General features: G+C 41.2%; 1 long non-coding RNA gene across 2 annotated transcripts; it reads right to left on the reverse strand.

Annotated features, from left to right (window-relative positions):
• Window positions 1-879: 879 nt before the first annotated feature.
• LOC120057858 lies at window positions 880-14,279 on the reverse strand. Of its 2 annotated transcripts, none has more exons than XR_005477969.1 (3): window positions 13,570-14,279; window positions 13,204-13,254; window positions 880-925 (listed from the first exon to the last, which is right to left on the reverse strand). It is a non-coding gene; the product is annotated as an uncharacterized LOC120057858 (long non-coding RNA). The 2 variants fall into 2 exon arrangements; XR_005477968.1 differs by lacking the exon at window positions 880-925 and adding an exon at window positions 8,934-8,982.
• Between the last annotated feature and the right edge of the window lie 4,076 nt (window positions 14,280-18,355).

The raw sequence follows: 18,355 nt of genomic DNA on the forward strand, positions 1-18,355 counted from the left end.
AAAACTCCCTAGAAAGGCCAAAACCTAGGAAGAAACCTAGAGAGGAACCAGGCTATGAGGGGTGGCCAGTCCTCTTCTGGCTGTGCCGGGTGGAGATTATAACAGAACATGGCCAAGATGTTCAAAATGTTCATAAATGACAAGCATGGTCAAATAATAATCAGGAATAAATGTCAGTTGGCTTTTCATAGCCGATAATTAAGAGTTGAAAACAGCAGGTCTGGGACAGGTAGGGGTTCCATAACCGCAGGCAGAACAGTTGAAACTGGGACAGCAGCAAGGCCAGGTGGACTGGGGACAGCAAGGAGTCATCATGCCCGGTAGTCCTGACGTATGGTCCTAGGGCTCAGGTCCTCCGAGAGAGAGAAAGAAAGAGAGAAAGAGAGAGTTAGAGAGAGCCAAGATGTTCAAAATGTTCATAAATGACAAGCATGGTCAAATAATAATCAGGAATAAATGTCAGTTGGCTTTTCATAGCCGATCATTAAGAGTTGAAAACAGCAGGTCTGGGACAGGTAGGGGTTCCATAACTGCAGGCAGAACAGTTGAAACTGGAACAGCAGCAAGGCCAGGTGGACTGGGGACAGCAAGGAGTCATCATGCCCAGTAGTCCTGACGTATGGTCCTAGGGCTCAGGTCCTCCGAGAGAGAGAAAGAAAGAGAGAAGGAGAGAATTAGAGAGAGCCAAGATGTTCAAAATGTTCATAAATGACAAGCATGGTCAAATAATAATCAGGAATAAATGTCAGTTGGCTTTTCATAGCCGATCATTAAGAGTTGAAAACAGCAGGTCTGGGACAGGTAGGCGTTCCATAACTGCAGGCAGAACAGTTGAAACTGGAACAGCAGCAAGGCCAGGTGGACTGGGGACAGCAAGGAGTCATCATGCCCAGTAGTCCTGACGTATGGTCCTAGGGCTCAGGTCCTCCGAGAGAGAGAAAGAAAGAGAGAAGGAGAGAGTTAGAGAGAGCATACTTAAATTCACACAGGACACTGGATAAGACAGGAGAAGTACTCCAGATATAACCAACTGGCCCTAGCCCCCCGACACAAACTACTGCAGCATAAATACTGGAGGCTGAGACAGGAGGGGTCAGGAGACACTGTGGCCCCATCCGATGATACCCCCGGACAGGGCCAAACAGGAAGGATATAACCCCACCCACTTTGCCAAAGCACAGCCCCCGCACCACTAGAGGGATATCTTCAGCCAGTAACTTACAATCCTGAGACAAGGCCGAGTATAGCCCACAAAGATCTCCACCACAGCACAAACCAAGGGGGGGCGCCAACCCATGCATGCTGTGTTGAAAAACTCCCAATTATCCTGCTCAGTCCACAGCTTCCTTCGATACCTCGCCTTACCTCATATTTTTCCGTTCATTTGCAGTGTGGAACCATGTGTCTCCAGTGTCTCTATCTATAGGGAGGTGCTGCTGAGTCCCGTGTAGGGCTGAGCAATTAGTGCACTTGGAGGTCGGTTTAAAAAAAAAATCTTCTTTTGTTTACATGAAATGCATGATGAAATATGACCTTGAAATGATTTTTAGAGCCTTTTAATTTAAATTCCAAAGCCACAAATTGAGAACGTTCAATTGTAAAACATACAAAATATTCCATTGGCTCTAAGAACACAGAATGACTGCCCATTACTGCTTATCACTTATTAACTATCATTTATTCACATTACTTTACCCAAATAAAATATTTCAGTTGTGTATAGATGATTATTTTTTTGATGACTTGATTATTTAATGTCTTACAGTCATCATCTCATCTCTGCTCAGGCTGTAGCAGCCAGCCAGCCATCTAGCGTTATTTCTGTGCTCCCCTTGGCTAGCGAAAGGGTAGCCAGTGATCATTGGGTTGCCACAGCTGGCCATGCTGTACAGCTGTCTGACACAATCACTATTTTAGTCGTCTCTATCACTCTCGTTGCTGTGTTGTGTACATTCCTCTCTCCTGAGGTCTATGTGCGGGTGCAATGGAATAGAGTAGGCGCAATGGATTCTGGTCATTTTTTATAATTGTCACGTTTTCTGTGCCGAATCTAGGTTTAATATTTGCCTATTGAAAACTACAACTCCTTACAGCGTCCCTCAGTTCATTATTGATTTGATGTCTCTCATGATTGATATGATTTCTCTCTAGAAACGGTGGGTTGAGCTCATAAGAAAAACAAACTAAATGGAATTAATGTAATTGAACCGACATTGGACAATTAGTTGTTAAATAATAATAAAACAATGTATAATTTGGTTAATCACTCAGCACTAGTCCTGTGAGAATACAGCAGTAGACAGGCAGGCACGACACATTGTAGGCAAGGACTGATCGTTCACCCTGATAGGGTGATCGTTCACCCACAAATAGGGCAGTGCCCCACGGTGAACCGCTTGCATTGTCTACTGTTACAGTCACTGTCTGAGCTGAGACTGCAGGCTCATCTCTAATCTACGTGTCGTCCTCAGCTCCTCTTATTATCTTCAGTGTAATGCTGGGTAACAGTACTAATGGGCTGGTGGTGCCCACTATTCATCTTTGTAATATTTGACCATAGCACCGCCAGACCATAGCACCGCCTGGCGTTTGATAAAAGGCATTGGCACTTGGATTAGAACTGGTGGTATGGTCAGATAACATGAAAATAGAGCTCTTTAGCCACTCACACCAGTAGTGAGTTTGGTGTTGAAAAACACAACCATATGCAGAAAAGTACCTCATACCTATATGGTAAAATATGGTGGTGGATCTTTGGTGTTATTGGGCTATTTTATTTCCACTGATCCCGGGGCACCTGTTAAAACCCTGTGGCGCTAGGCTAGGCTATGCTAGTCAGCTTTTTTGATGAGGATGATCCCGGATCCGGGATGGGTAGTCCAGAAAGGTCAACGGCATCATGATCTTTACCAAGTGCCAGGACATTTTAGCCAAAAACCTGGTTGCCTCTGCTAGGAGGATGACACTGCAAGTGAATCTTCCAGCAAGACAATAACCCCCAGCACTAATCAAAATCCACAAACAAATGCTTAATTGACCACAAAATCAACATTTTGCAATGGCAGTCTCAGTCTCTGGACTTAAACGGCTCAGTGTCGTTATCCTTGCAAGGGGAGGGTGCTTGAGTATTGAAAATAGGGTTGGCAATAATTTTGACCCCTATCTTTTTTCATTTTTTATATATTACTTGTTAAACAATATTTATTTCTCTGAGCAATTGTATTAGTTGAAAATAATATAATTTCCAAATTGAGCATACATACATAGAATATTTATATTATTTATTTTATACAGTATTTCTTGCTCATCTTTATTAAGCGTGCCAATAATTACGGACCCCACTGTACCTAAGTAGGACATCACATTGGAGTCAGCATTACTGGCTTATTCGGCGTCTATCAAATAATCAGGGCACAGATATAAAACCATATAGTTTGAGAATTCACTTTAAAACCTTTCATAATTTCCAAATGGTCTTGTAATAATTTCCCACTGAGCTGAGCTGTAAGTGCCCTTATTTCTCCAATGGAAATGGCTTTCCAAGTCTCCAACAACACCTGAGTGTTGATCGTTTACCCAGGGACATAGCCCTGCCATTTTCAACGGCATGCTAAAGGTATCATCCTTGAGCTCTTTTCCAAAGTACCAATTTTCCATCATAAATAATTGATTTGTTTTACACAATAAAATATTGCCTCAAAACCATTACGCAGCAGACAAAGAAAAGATAAAAGGGCACATGATCAGAGAGAAAGAGAGGCGGAGCAGGAAGTGTTTCATATGGAAAATATGCTGAAGTAAATAGAGCTGAATATATTGATAAAAGTCACCGTGTCCGAAATAGATTTTTGGTTATCAAAACGTCACGCCAGGGTAAGCCTAGACGAAAAACAGCCCGTATTTTAAGTATTTTTAAAATCCCCAATGGAAAAAATGATTGGTGGAAAAACGATTGGAATCATTTCCTTGTTTGACCCCTAGGTTTTATCGGTATTATGACACCTCCACTGTGGGGCTCTATATAGGAAGCTGATGAGTCAGCTAATTTCATCACTAATTACAGTACATTTGCATGACATGGTCCACTCTCTATTACTGAGGCCCCAGGGGTGGGCAATAACTGTCTCAAGGGCCACATTGGATTTAAAAACTCAGCGGAGGGCCACACAGATTTTTTTTATGGAACTATTTTTTGTGAAAATCAATTTGTGGTCTAGAAAACAGGAAGTTATTTGAAAACATATAGGTCCTTTATATTTTCTACGTACTTTCTATCTAGTTTTAGGTGTTCAAGAGTGGCCTGGAATGTTTTTTTTAACCAAAATATTAATTCCCCCCCAGATTGAATAGGCTCTTGGGCCGGATCTGGCACGCATGTTGCCCACACCTGCTCTATACAGTCAAGGGACATGCATTTACTGTATCTGCAGTAGCATTAGAACACAGCACATAAAACAGATTGATTATTTGCATATCCATGGGGAATATAATGTAATATATTGATACGCAGACACTTTCTGATTATTATTTCATTATGCCATTCACAGAAACTAACAGCCATTATCAAACCAGCCGGAAATATTAATTGAGGATGATAGAGTTTTCTTTTTCTCTTAGGGAGATTCCTTGATAGGGCTGTTACAGGATATGGACTAGCTCAAAACTATTAGTGTCCTCTTGGGTAGTTTAGAAAGGAGCCAGTTCATTACTACTCTTGTCAAACTGCTGGCAGGTCTCAATGGAGTGATTTCCTCATTGCTGCCAGATTCATTGGTCTGCTTGATCAGACGTTTCCATGGAAACTGCTGTGCCCCAATGGATCCCGCCTGCTTTTCCTTAATGTAAATTGACTTCCCATAGTTCTAAGGCTGTGATCTCTTCATAACCCATCGGCCAGCTTCCCATCGACAAGCTTCACATTTTATCTTGGTGGCTTAGGATCAGTACAAAACCACTGTAATGTGAACCATTTTCTAGTCATGTGGACTGTTTGTAAACTCAGCTACTGGCAGTATTCAAATGTAGCTTGCTAATGCAGTTTCTTACAATAGAAAGCAACAACCTGGCGAAAGCGTATCCCCTTACATCGTAGAGCTCTCTCTTTGTGTCTTTACCACATGGAAGTGGATTACATTGTATTCTGCAGGCACAGACAAGCACCTCTCTTTCAGCTCTGCCTGCTTGGCACATCCCACACCAGGGACTCTCTTCGTGGGTAGTCTGTCTGCACAGCAGAGGTCCTTTGGAGGACTGCCAACAGAAAACCCCTTCTCCACACCTAAATCTACACTCTCAAATTATGTTACACTTCAAATAAGCAGCCACATTTCCTTCAGTCTCTTTCCTAAGGCTATCTTTCCACATTCACATTCAGCCCAAAATATATTATGTGAAACCTGTCGTTATACTGACATTATCTGGCACTTGAGTAAAATATGTTAAGGAGAAACGACTTACAGTTGAAGTCGGACGTTTACATACACCTTAGTCAAATACATTTAAATTTAAACTCGATTTTTCACAATTCCTGACATTTAATCCTAGTAAAAATTCCCCGTCTTAGGTCAGTTAGGATCACCACTTTGTTTTAAGAATGTGAAATGTCATAAAATAGTAGAGAGAATGATTTATTTCAGCTTTTATTTCTTTCATCACATTCCCAGTGGGTCAGAAGTTTACATACACTCAATTAGTATTTGGTAGCATTGCCTTTAAATTGTTTACCTTGGGTCAAACGTTTTGGGTAGCCTTCCACAAGCTTCCCACAATAAGTTGGGTGAATTTTGGCCCATTCCTCCTGACAGAGCTGGTGTAACTGAGTCAGGTTTGTAGGCCTCCTTGCTCGCACACGCTTTTTCAGTTCTGCCCACAAATGTTCTATAGGATTGAGGTCAGGGCTTTGTGATGGCCCCTCCAATACCTTGACTTTGTTGTCCTTAAGCCATTTTTCCACAACTTTGGAAGTATGCTTGGGGTCATTGTCCATTTGGAAGACCCATTTGCGACCAAGCTTTAACTTCCTGACTGATGTCTTGAGATGTTGCTTCAATATATCCACATAGTTTTCCTATCTCATGATGCCATCTATTTCGTGAAGTGCACCAGTCCCTCTTGCAGCACAGCACCCCCACAACATGATGTTGCCACCCCCGTGCTTCACGGTTGGGATGGTGTTCTTCGGCTTGCAGGCCTCCCCCTTTTTTCTCCAAACATAACGATGGTCATTATGGTCAAACAGTTCTATTTTTGTTTCATCAGACCAGAGGACATTTCTCCAAAAAGTACGATATTTGTCCCCATGTGCAGTTGCAAACTGTAGTCTGGCTTTTTTATGGCGGTTTTGGAGCAGTGGCTTCTTCCTTGCTGAGCGGCCTATCAGGTTATGTCAATGTAGGACTTGTTTTACTGAGGATATATATACTTTTGTACCTGTTTCCTCCAGCATCTTCACAAGGTCCTTTGCTGTTTTTCTGGGATTAATTTGCAGTTTTCGCACCAAAGTACGTTCATCTCTAGGAGACAGAACGCGTCTCCTTCCTGAGCGGTATGACGGCTGCGTGGTCCCATGGTGTTTATACTTGCGTACTATTGTTTGCACAGATGAACGTGGTACCTTCAGGCGTTTGTAAACAGCTTGGAAAATTCCAGAAAATTATGTCATGGCTTTAGAAGCTTCTGATAGGCTAATTGACATCATTTGAGTCAATTGGAGATACCTGTGGATGTATTTCAAGGCCTACCTTCAAACTCAGTGTCTCTTTGCTTGACATCATGGGAAAATCAAAAGAAATCAGCCAAGACCTCAGAAAAAAAATTGCAGACCTCCACAAGTCTGGTTCATCCTTGGGAGCAATTTCCAAACGCCTGAAGGTACCACGTTCATAATTTTCTGGAATTTTCCAAGCTGTTTACAGGCACAGTCAACTTAGTGTATGTAAACTCCTGACCCACTGGAATTGTGATACAGTAAATTATAAGTGAAATAATCTGTCTGTAAACAATTGTTGGAAAAATTACTTGTGTCATGCACAAAGTAGATGTCCTAACCGACTTGCCAAAACTATAGTTTGTTCACAAGAAATTTGTGGAGTGGTTGAAAAACAAGTTTTAATGACTCCAACCTAAGTGTATGTAAACTTCTGACTTCAACTGTATATACAGGGGGGACTGCTATACCTGTGAGATAATCTACAATAAAATACCCCAAATAACAGTAGTTGAGAATTTATGTGAAAATATATCCCAGTGAAGGACATTCCATTACAAGGGGTAAAAAATATTATACAGTAGTATGGCTTTCCTACAGTAAGTGTCTTTAATCAAGAGTCCCCTTGAAACCTGGATTCACGTTCAGTTTTCCACTACTGTAAATTGTCCCTTGAAATATCAGACCTCAGCATGGCATCAGTTTTGGAAAGGTCATCCATACAGATTGGAAATTCAAGATGCTTAATTCAAGGTTTTCCAGAAATAACGAGGAACTCTCATTTGATGCAATCTAATTCACTAGTTGCCCTCTATTGCATGAAAATGAGCTGCGGAATTAATGAATGACTAATATTCCAAAACCAGGCAAAAGATCAGTTTATTAAATCTACACAGCCCCTATCCAGACGTAATTTGTTTGGAACAGCTCATCTGAAGCTCAGTTATTGTTTTAATTTGAGCTACCTCATATCCTATCACTCCCAGCACAGTGATGAAATTGTAATTAAACCTGCCTTCATGTTGTAAAAAAAATGGCTATTGCCTTAGAGAACCTATTAGAATGATCTTCAACAGAATGTTGCCTCACGCACCTTCAATGTGCTCCTCATCCCGTTGAATAGCCCAAATGCATCATTTGTGCAAGTTAAATGTTCCTATACTATGTAAATACATGCTTGTTTTTGTTTCATTTAGTTTATTTAGATCTAGTTACTTGATAAACGTAAGTAAGTTATTAAGTAAGCCGTATCCGAGCCAGAATGACCCAAAGGGCATGAGCCTATCTCCTGTTTCTGTAGCATGAGGCAGCATGATGTACGGTACTGCAATTCAGTTTATTTATATCTAGTTGCTCCATAAAGCCTAATCTTAATGTACTTATTTGGGTTGCTTTGTTCAACAACCTTCATCTATAACAATGTCTTCTGCATTTCTGAACACTGAGGTTAGAATGGATTAGGAAGCTAAAATGTTCAAATGTTATATTTTTTCACGTAACAAGTACTACTCTTTTGGAGAACGTACTGTAGGCTATCACTGTTGAATGAATTGATTCATGAAAAGCTTTATGCCGCCCTCTTGTGGAAATTATGATCATGTACATTTAGAATTATTCACCGTAGATCAGGTTCATTAACCTTATTCCCATTGCGACAACGACTATTTAAAATCCAGACTAAATTGACACAGAACAGAAATCACTTTGAGATGTGAGATCTATAAGACATTTGAGCAATCTCAAGTCTCACAAAGACTTGTTCAGAGTGTATTCCTTGAACCGGCACTGAATCCTGACTGGTTCACCACCTGATACCTTTGTAAAACGAGCTTAATCCTTATTAAGAGTCCAAGCCAACATATGGAATTGTTTGAAGATGGTCATAGCAAGGAGCATTTAGCTATTTGATTTTTAATTTTAGGACCCCTTTTGGTATAAAAATAAAGACACGTATTTGATTAATTTGACTTTGCTGCTATTAGCCCATAGGAACACATTGAATAACAGCTTCTTACATTGAATAACAGATTCTTACATTGAATAACAGATTCTTACATTGAATAACAGATTCTTACATGGAAAAACAAAATAAATGAAAAGGATGTTTGTTTTAAAGTGTTTAAAGTGTCTGTCCTATATCTGAGAGATATAAGAAAGATCAGGATTTTTTTTACCCATGTTTAACCTATTTTTTTGGGGGGGTAAACTACTTCCATATACTTACATGCATTTTTTTTAGCAACCTTCAGACGAGTCTTGTGAGGCTGGTGGGCATCCTAGAGCAAATGGAGAGAACACCATCATGTTCATGAGAGCCTCCTCTTTCCATAGAGTGGTATGTAGGCGGTATTAATTTGCAGGCCAAACCGTTCGGCTACAGACGTTTTTCGGGATGCCTCGTGGTCTGACAAGCACCGCTGTAGCTTGCAGGAGGCCGACATACTGCCTTCACTGCAGGAGGCCGACATACTGTAGGCGGATGTGGTGGATTGAGAGACGCAGCCCATGGAACCCCCCCCCCCCGGATGCAACCCCCCCTCTAATTAGATGTCGGTAGGGGCATGGGCATCGACTCTAAGGGGCATGAAACCTGTCTATTGTCCATTAACCTTAAAGGAGTCATTCAAACTTAATTGTAATTAATTACACGGACTACTCCTCTCAAAATGTAAGAATCAATCAGGTAAACTATTTGTAAAGGACAAATCTAGCCTCAGACACACCTCCTGATGTGTGACAATGAACTCTAGACACTAGCAACAAAAAAAAATGCTTGTGTGGTGGATTGATAACAATATGTATGTTTTCACGTAGTGAAGCTTTGACACGTTCTAGTTTATAACTAACTTGTATATCCAAATACAAAGATGCTTGTGATCGACATATTAGTTGTTAGGAAATTGACCAGCTGACCATTTTTCTTAAAAAGATACATAAGATTGATTAGTTCAGAGTTCAGTTGTAGAAAGGTTAAAGTTCATATCGGTCCCAGATTTATACTTTAGACATGGCTTTACTAACTTGCTTCTAATTGCTGATTGGAGAAAGCAATAAGGCTATGGAAAAGTAAGTAATTGAGCTGGGGTAAATTTAGTCAGCGGCAAAGAACACTTCAATCAATCACACTCATCAGCAAGTGGACACCTTCTCCACTGCCTTAGGTCCTTAACTAACTGTTCTAAAGTGGCTTGTCCGTATGTAGCAAAATACCAGAATCTCTTCTCACAGGTCCTCGTCAAGCTGTCAAGACCATGTCGTAGTTGCTCATGTGCTTCCGCAGGTGCTTTGGTGCAGTATTCGAATGACAACATGTCTAACTAGTGGTGGACTGTGTGGGTGCTCTTATCCTCTGTGATCACAATCATGAATAAGAAGTAGGTCATCTGATTTCATGATGAGCAATGCCATGGGGTGTCTGGAAAAGTGGGACATTGCGCTCATGGCTTGTAAACAATGTTATTTGGGGAAATGTGACTTTGCAGAAACGTAAGCAATGCCCTTCACACTATCGATTACTCACTGACTTGCGAAGTGAACACAACCCGTCTGGGTTTCACACTGTAACTACACTGTCTTTCCCCCACCACTAAAGCCCATCGGGTCTAATGTCTTATAGGCAGATAGTCTGTAAATGCTCTGAGGAATTGCATGGAAAGAGGCAGGCTATATAACCATTGTGTGAGTAGAAAGTAGTTATACGGGAAATAGAACTAGTTCACTTTAAATAGGACACATTGTAGTTGTAAGAAAAATAGCCTGCATGATGAATTTCCATGTGCACGAGCTATTAGTGTCAGCCACTGCAAAGCAATTTACAGCCTCATAAACAATTACAGTCATGCCTGGGCAATTTACCAGGTTGTTCTAAGGACATTGTGCATCCAAAATTAAAACTGAGACCCAATGAAGCAGAAAGCAGATGCAAGGTCATTACTTCAGCAGAAGGAGGTTTCGGCTCTGGGGTAAAAGCTGTCTGGAAACCCCATTGTTTAACAATGGGTTCATGTTTGCACTCCTTACAAATGCTTCACATCACTCGAGACACACTTTATCAGGCTTATGTTTCTGAGAGAAAGATTGGTTGTTATATGGTTAAATACTTAATAATGCGTACAGTAGATAACGCCGTTATTGTGAACTTCAATGTACTTTTACATTTGAATAGATTGCTTAACAGCAACGGAAACATTGACCAACACTACATCAAATATTGAGGTAGGTCAAAGTCAAAGACATTTTGAAACCTTATAGTGGAAGGAGTGGAAGCGTTATGCACTTTGAGTAAGTATCACATTGTCACTTTTCCTGATGGGGATGTGTCTCATGTTCTACTCAATCATCCTCCATCCACATCAGTTATTAAGGGTGTTTTGGTCAGCTTTACTCTGCATTTATGATGCAGCCACAGCTGGAAAACTATTTCACTTTCTTACACCAAACTTCAGACTTATGTCTGTTTGGGATAATGCAGTAGTACAGCATCCTATATGTTTATTTCCTTGTACACAATGTTTTAGAACTGCACCCCTATATTCACAATATCATTATAAACTTGCTCTTTGACCTGTGCCAGTAGGACATATAACAGTTGTCTTACCAGTAGAGGGCAGGGTTGACCATTATATGTGTATCAAGCGCAGAACAGTTTATATTACCCTCCAAAGAAGACGTATAATTGATGGTGATCCAAAATATTGAACACTGAGAATGTTATTATTAGAGTTGTTTTGAAATGGTCATTTATAAAGCAAATTACATGACTGTTTTCTCATAGCATCAATGGCCAGCAAAAAGGTAGTTACAGGTAGTTGTCAAAATTCAACGTGTGGTTGCTTCCCAACTTGAACACTAAATTGCACACTGATTGTACAAAACAGTGGGGACACCTTCTCTTTCCATGACATAGACTGACCAGGTGAATCCAGGTGAAAGCATTGATCACTTATTGATGTCACTTGTTAAATCCACTTCAATCAGTGTAGATGAAGGCGAGGAGACAGGTTAAAGAATGATTTTTAAGCCTTGAGACATGGATTGTGTACAGATATAGGATCTTAATTTGATCACTCTTTTGTTGCTGATTATTCCTGTACAGCAGGAAATGCAAATGTATAGTATAGTCAAGGTCTAAAAATGGTTCTGAAGTTTGTAATTTCCACTTTAAAATGTCAGACTTGATTTGCCCTGATGAAAAATGTATCAACCCCTATAAAAAATAAAATCAAATTTCCTGTTGCTGCTGGATTCTTTTCTGGTTGTAGCAACCTGGCTCAAACTGGCTCAAATGACGATCCTACATCTGAATGTGTGCCATTCAGAGGGTCATTTAAGTGCCTTTGAACGGGATATGGTAGTAGGTGACAGGCGCACCGGTTTGTGTCAAGAACTGCAACGCTGCTGTTTTTTTTAATGCTCAACAGTTTCCTGTGTGTAACAAGAATGGTCCACCACCCAAAGTACATCCAGCCAACTTGACACAACTGTGGGAAACATTGGAGTCAACATGGTCCAGCATCCCTGTGGAATGCTTTCGACACCTTGTAGAGTCCATGCTCCTGACGAATTGAGGCTATTCTGAGGGCAAAAGGGAGTGCAACTCAATATTAGGAAGGTGTTCCTAATGTTTTGTACACTCAGTGTATGAACTAAACTTGAGACGTTACTGATCACAGGTATACTGTAGTACTGTACTTGTCCCGACCTGTGTTAATTATCCGTTCTCAAGCAGAGGAAAACAACTTGATATTTTCAGACCGATGCTCCTATGGTGACCTCTGTGGGACAGGCAGACATACCTGTGTGACTGGTGATATGAAACAGTGGTGCTCTGGCCATGCGTGACAGTGTCAGATTACCACACTGTAGTCAGACAAGCAGAGCTGGGGTAAAAGCCTGCCATATGGGCTCTTGTAATTGAGCCAGGGAGAGGAGAGGAGACGAGAGGAAAGGAGAGTAGAGCATAGCATATCATAGAATCTCCCCTGAACACGTTAGCATAGCATAGCATCCCTCCTGAACACATTATGGCCCCAATGGCTGTTTCAGCTGACCACAGGGTGGCACTGAAGGGTACAGCCAAAAAGACAGATTATTAGTGGAAATAAATACACCAATTATGCCTGTGTGACGCTCACTGTCTGGGTATTTTTTTAACCAAGAGGCAGACAGACTCAACTTTTAAGTTCTCTCTCTCCCCATGTAGTTAGCAGGAAGACGGAGAGAGTTATTCAGAAGCCTGACTATGATAATATTGTGAAGGAAGTGGCACCATTGAGGGGCAAAATGCCACCATACCTATGTAACATTCATATCATTTGAATTATAAATCAGAACGAGGAAAAGTCTATGTTCTGAGTTGATTAATATTTAATGGATTGAGCATATACATATCAGCATATTGACAATGGGAGAATACTAATTTTCTCATCTCTGCTTCTGATGAGAGGTTAAACAGAATGCTAACTGCATAATTCAGTTTCGTTTTTGCATTTTCTTACCTTTGATCGATTTTTTTGTGAGGGTTGAATAACTTCTCTGTTTTTTATTTCCTGTCAAAAAAATGAAATATTTTCAGTGAAAAAATGAATGTATAGGAAGACGGTGCATGCAAATGAGAGAGTACATAGGTGATGTCTGTGTTTCGACATTACATAGAAGGACTACTCACATCTTTACCGTGCACACGTTTTAAACATACCAATTGAACCACTGTTATTAGTACATTTAATATTTAGCTGTAAGGGCTTTAGATGAGCAAAAATATGTAAACTGTGTACCTGTATATGACCCCTAGTTGACATGTACAGAGTACAGTAGTCTGACTACATCAAAGACGGTTCAATTGAATGTTACATTTAACTCACTTGGAACCTGGGCAGAGAGACATGGATTCTATTGTATCGTTATAATTCCTCTCTCTGGTTGGAATGTGCTTCTTTGTGAAAGAGCGAGCCCATCCAGGTGAGAGTGTCTAACAGTAAGGAAATCAATATGATGTAAATTATTAAGAGCTCAGGAATGCGTCTGACCCCCACTGTCTTGCACCGGGCTGGGCTCTGAAGGCTGGCAGGTGGACGCGGGCTTGGACTTTCCCTCTAACACTCATTAGTGGCTGGGAGCCCGGGCTCCCTGTGAGTGGGAAGGCAGGGATCACAGCGGGGAAGTGATGGTCCAGGCCTCTCACATCCCAACTCAGCCTTCGCTCCAGCTCCTTCAGCCTCTCCCTGGAAGCTCATTAGTAAGTGTACTGATGCATAAGAGCTAGTCATTAGCTGAGCCTTTTTTTCCTGTCTTCATCTCTCTCCCCCGACACCATGTCTGATCCCGGAGACCAGTGGCAGTGGCAGGTTTAAAAGACAGGAGAGGTCCACATTACTGCAGGTAGATGAACAATAAAGAGTGGCTAGCGGTGGTAGCTAGCTAGCAGCGGAAGGGCTTGAGTCAATTTGATGTGAGCTCTTCAAAATGGAGTCCATCCAAAAGCCCTCCAAACCAAAGAGTAAACATTAGCGCTTGACCATGACTTTGGCTGTGCGCTCCTCTCTTCCTCCATGGTTGGTTTTGATCTGTGGTATTTGCTTTTGCTGCTGGCCAGATCCCCTCAGCACCTGATGGCTGGCCAGGCTCTGAGTAAATAAGATCTCAGGCCCAGTCCTCTCCAGGGCTGCTGAGTAAACAAGGTCTCTGGTGTGCGTAGCGTGCCTGGCAGCAGGGTGAATGCTGGTCCAGGGGCCTCCAGAGGCCCTCCACCCCCCATTTTTCTATCTAGCGCTTTAATTCTCCCTCTCCTTCTCTCTCTCTCTCTCTCTCTCTCTCTCTCTCTCTCTCTCTCTCTCTCTCTCTCTCTCTCTCTCTCTCTCTCTCTCTCTCTTTCTCTCTTTCTCTTTCTCTCTTTCTCTCTCTCTTACTCTCTCACTCATGGAAACAAAAGCGCAATATACTCATACTGTACACACTCCAATGATAGTCTGCTCTTCATGAGGAAATATCAGCATTGCCCTCAGTACTGTATTCTCTCACAGAACTGTTTGTTAATGTGATGTAATGTCTCGTATGTAGTAATAATACATAAGATTTTCTTTTTCATGTTGACCGTATCACTTTCTATGTCTTTCATGTATAAACGTTTGTAGGAAAATCTGAGGGATAATCCCAGAACTGAATGTAGTGTAAAAAACTACAATAACCGTAATTTATTTAAACCTTGTGGTCCCATACCCAACTAGAGGGGGTGCAGGAGAGCGCAAAAATGAACATTCACACATGCCATACACGCACACGCACACGCGCGCACACACACACACACACACACACACACACACACACACACACACACACACACACACACACACACACACACACACACACACACACACACACACACACACACAGGCACACACACACAGGCACGCATGCAGACATACATAACTGCATACACACGCATATATATATATATATATATATATATATATATATATATATATATATATATATACTACCATTCAAAAGTGTGGGGTCACTTAGAAATGTCCCTGTTTTTGAAAGAAAAGCACATTTTTTGTCCATTACAATAACATCATCAATAACATTGATCAGAAATACAGTGTAGACATTGTTAATGTTGTAAATGACTATTGTAGCTGGAAACGGCAGATTATTTTATGGAATATCTACATAGGCGTACAGTGGCCCATTATCAGGAACCATCACTCCTGTGTTCCAATGGCACGTTGTGTTAGCTAATCCAAGTTGATCATTTTAAAAGGCTAATTGATCATTAGAAAACCCTTTTGCAATTATATTAGCACAGCTGAAAACTGTTGTCCTGATTAAAGAAGCAAGAAAACTTGTCTTCTTTAGACTAGTTGAGTATCTGCAGCATACGAGATCTTCAGTTTCTTGGAAATTTCTCACATGGAATAGCCTTCATTTCTCAAAACAAGAATAGACTGACGAGTTTCAGAGGAAAGGTCTTTGTTTCTGGCCACTTTGAGCCTGTAATCGAACCCACAAATGCTGATGCTCCAGATACTCAACTAGTCTAAAGAAGGCCAGTTTTATTGCTTCTTTAATCAGTACAACAGTTTTCAGCTGAGCTAACATAATTGCAAAAGGGTTTTGATCAATGATCAATTAGCCTTTTAAAATGTTCAACTTGGATTAGCTAACACAACGTGCCATTGGAACACAGGAGTGATGGTTGCTGATAATGGTCCTCTGTACGCCTATTTAGATATTCCATAAAAAAATCTGCCGTTTCCAGCTACAATAGTCATTTACAACATTAACAATGTCTACACTGTATTTTTGATCAGTTTGATGTTATTCTAAGGTACAAAAAATGTGCTTTTCGTTCACAAACAAGGACAAATTCTAAGTGACCCCACACTTTTGAACGGAGGTGTATAAATACACACACACACCTCAGCAAGCCAGCTGATTAATGTTAACCACTTTTACTCAAGATCTTTTACGGCTTCCAAAGCACTAATAATAGGTGCCCAAGTGTGCTCTGTAACAACACACGCAGCTATGGAATTGATTTGTTCATATATTTATGGCAGTATGGACCGATTTATCCAATATGACACAGGAAAATACCTTTTAATATCTGCATTGCATTCAAATGTCCATAATTTCTATGTCAACAGTACTTATCTACCTCAAGACACTTGGGACAGTTTTACAATGCTGTTTTTCTCAATATGTCCGAACAATATTCTCAATGATAGGATGTAGCATCATTATATACCATGCATAAATTGAACATCCTCTGCTTGTTTTAGAATGCTATCAAATCACACAGTCATATCTTATGGCACGCCTGTACATGGACATTAACTATAGTTAGCTATTTCAAAACCAGCAGTTTAAGCATCTAAACACTGCATGTAATCAAGCATTGTCCTCAAAGGAATCCTGTGGCATTTAGTGAGACAGAATGTCATAAAGATAAATAACGATGATGACACCTGCAGATATTGTCATTACTTTCGCCGTTGTAATCTCCCAAGCCACAAACAAATGGATTTCATATACTGCAAAAAGATTAAACAATTTAATTTAACATTTAATGTCCTTTTGAATGATTATAAACATTACGTGACCATAAGGGAGGTCCCTAAGCATCCAAACACCTCGGATCCAGTATAGCACTGCAACATTTCCACCTCCTCCTCTACTAATGGACTGCTGAAGCTCTTTGCTGCTGGTACTACGCCCCAGAGTTGTGTTTGTTAAGATTCGGACACAATTCAATTACAGTGAAATGTACTTTGCATGTCAGAGTAATGGCCAAATAAGTAGCTAAGTTAATGTGCTACAGTGTCTTTCCGTGGGTAAAGGAGGGGCTTGCTATTGCAGAAGTTTACTGAGTCAAATTCACATCAGCTTAATGTGATCTGGAGTGGGCCATGCTGGAAACTTTCATGCCTATTAATCCAGGTTGTAACTAGGAGAGACTCCTGCTGATTTATTCACATCCATTGTTGATTGTTTTTGGCCACAGGAGCTCAAAGTCCTTGTTAGTGCCAAAACTGGTGGCACCAACTCCTCTCCTTTAGCCCCTGTTACATTGTGTGTGGATTGCCTGCAATTAGTAAAGCTATGGAGGCAGAGAAATTACAAGATGTGACATGGCTATTGCAATGCAAGGAGGCTGTTGGCTCACACGCCAGCTGAAAGGCAAGGCTCTACAATGTTTGTTAACCCTCGGGGTCATCCCTGATTCACTACTGCAGACAGAAAACAAGATTTATGTAACACAAATCAATACCCCGGACAAACTTTGACCATTGTGGACGGGCAATTGAGGCAGCTTTCTTTATCAGCCTAACATGACACTAATGTGTTTTTATTCCTGTTTAACCCAGGCTGTGACGAAGCTTTTGGCAGGCTAAGACAGAGACGGTGAGAGGCAAGCTGCCCTTAATTTGTCTGGGAATACATGCCAACATGCAGACAGAGGCTGATGCACTCGCTTGTTGTCGAGGCGATGGCCTATCAGTCTTCTTGTTCCAGCCGGGTCCTTTATCTCATGTTTGTTGCTGTCTGCCATTGTGAGAAGAATCAGCAATTTGCATCCTCCGGCCCGATAGTGTTTCAAGAGGACTAATGATTGTGTGGCTTCGCCGTGATCCCACTCAACGCTGTCTGAAGTAAATTAGAAATAAGTGCAGTTTCCAGAACTCATCCACATGGGGAGTGTTTTCACAGGATCTCACTGATCCCCTTTATTCACCGGCCTGTCGTCTGTGATTTCATTAACACTGCTTGTCAGCTAAACACAATAGGGCACACACCTGGCAAAGCACTCAAGCAAACGACCACATGCACACACACTGCACTGTCGACCCCCCCCCCCCCCCCCAAAAAAAGGAGCACTACTTCCACAAGTGGGCCGTCACAGTGCAGTACAATAATATACAATTTGTTTAATTTCCTTCCTGCTTATAGTTGAGGAAAATTGGAAAGCAACATGAATGACTTGTGGTATTCTCTGAGCATTGAGTAGGAGCCACAATGGGAGGGTAGATCTCAGTGCCAAGTTCTATTCCGAGGTCCACATTCCAATTTATTAGGAGACTTGTGAAACAAACTCTTGCGACAGAGGTGAACACATGTCCTGGTAACAGTTGGGCACGTTGCCAG

Source organism: Salvelinus namaycush, chromosome 13 (genome assembly GCF_016432855.1).
Source record: "Salvelinus namaycush isolate Seneca chromosome 13, SaNama_1.0, whole genome shotgun sequence".
In the NCBI taxonomy this organism is placed as follows: domain Eukaryota; kingdom Metazoa; phylum Chordata; class Actinopteri; order Salmoniformes; family Salmonidae; genus Salvelinus; species Salvelinus namaycush.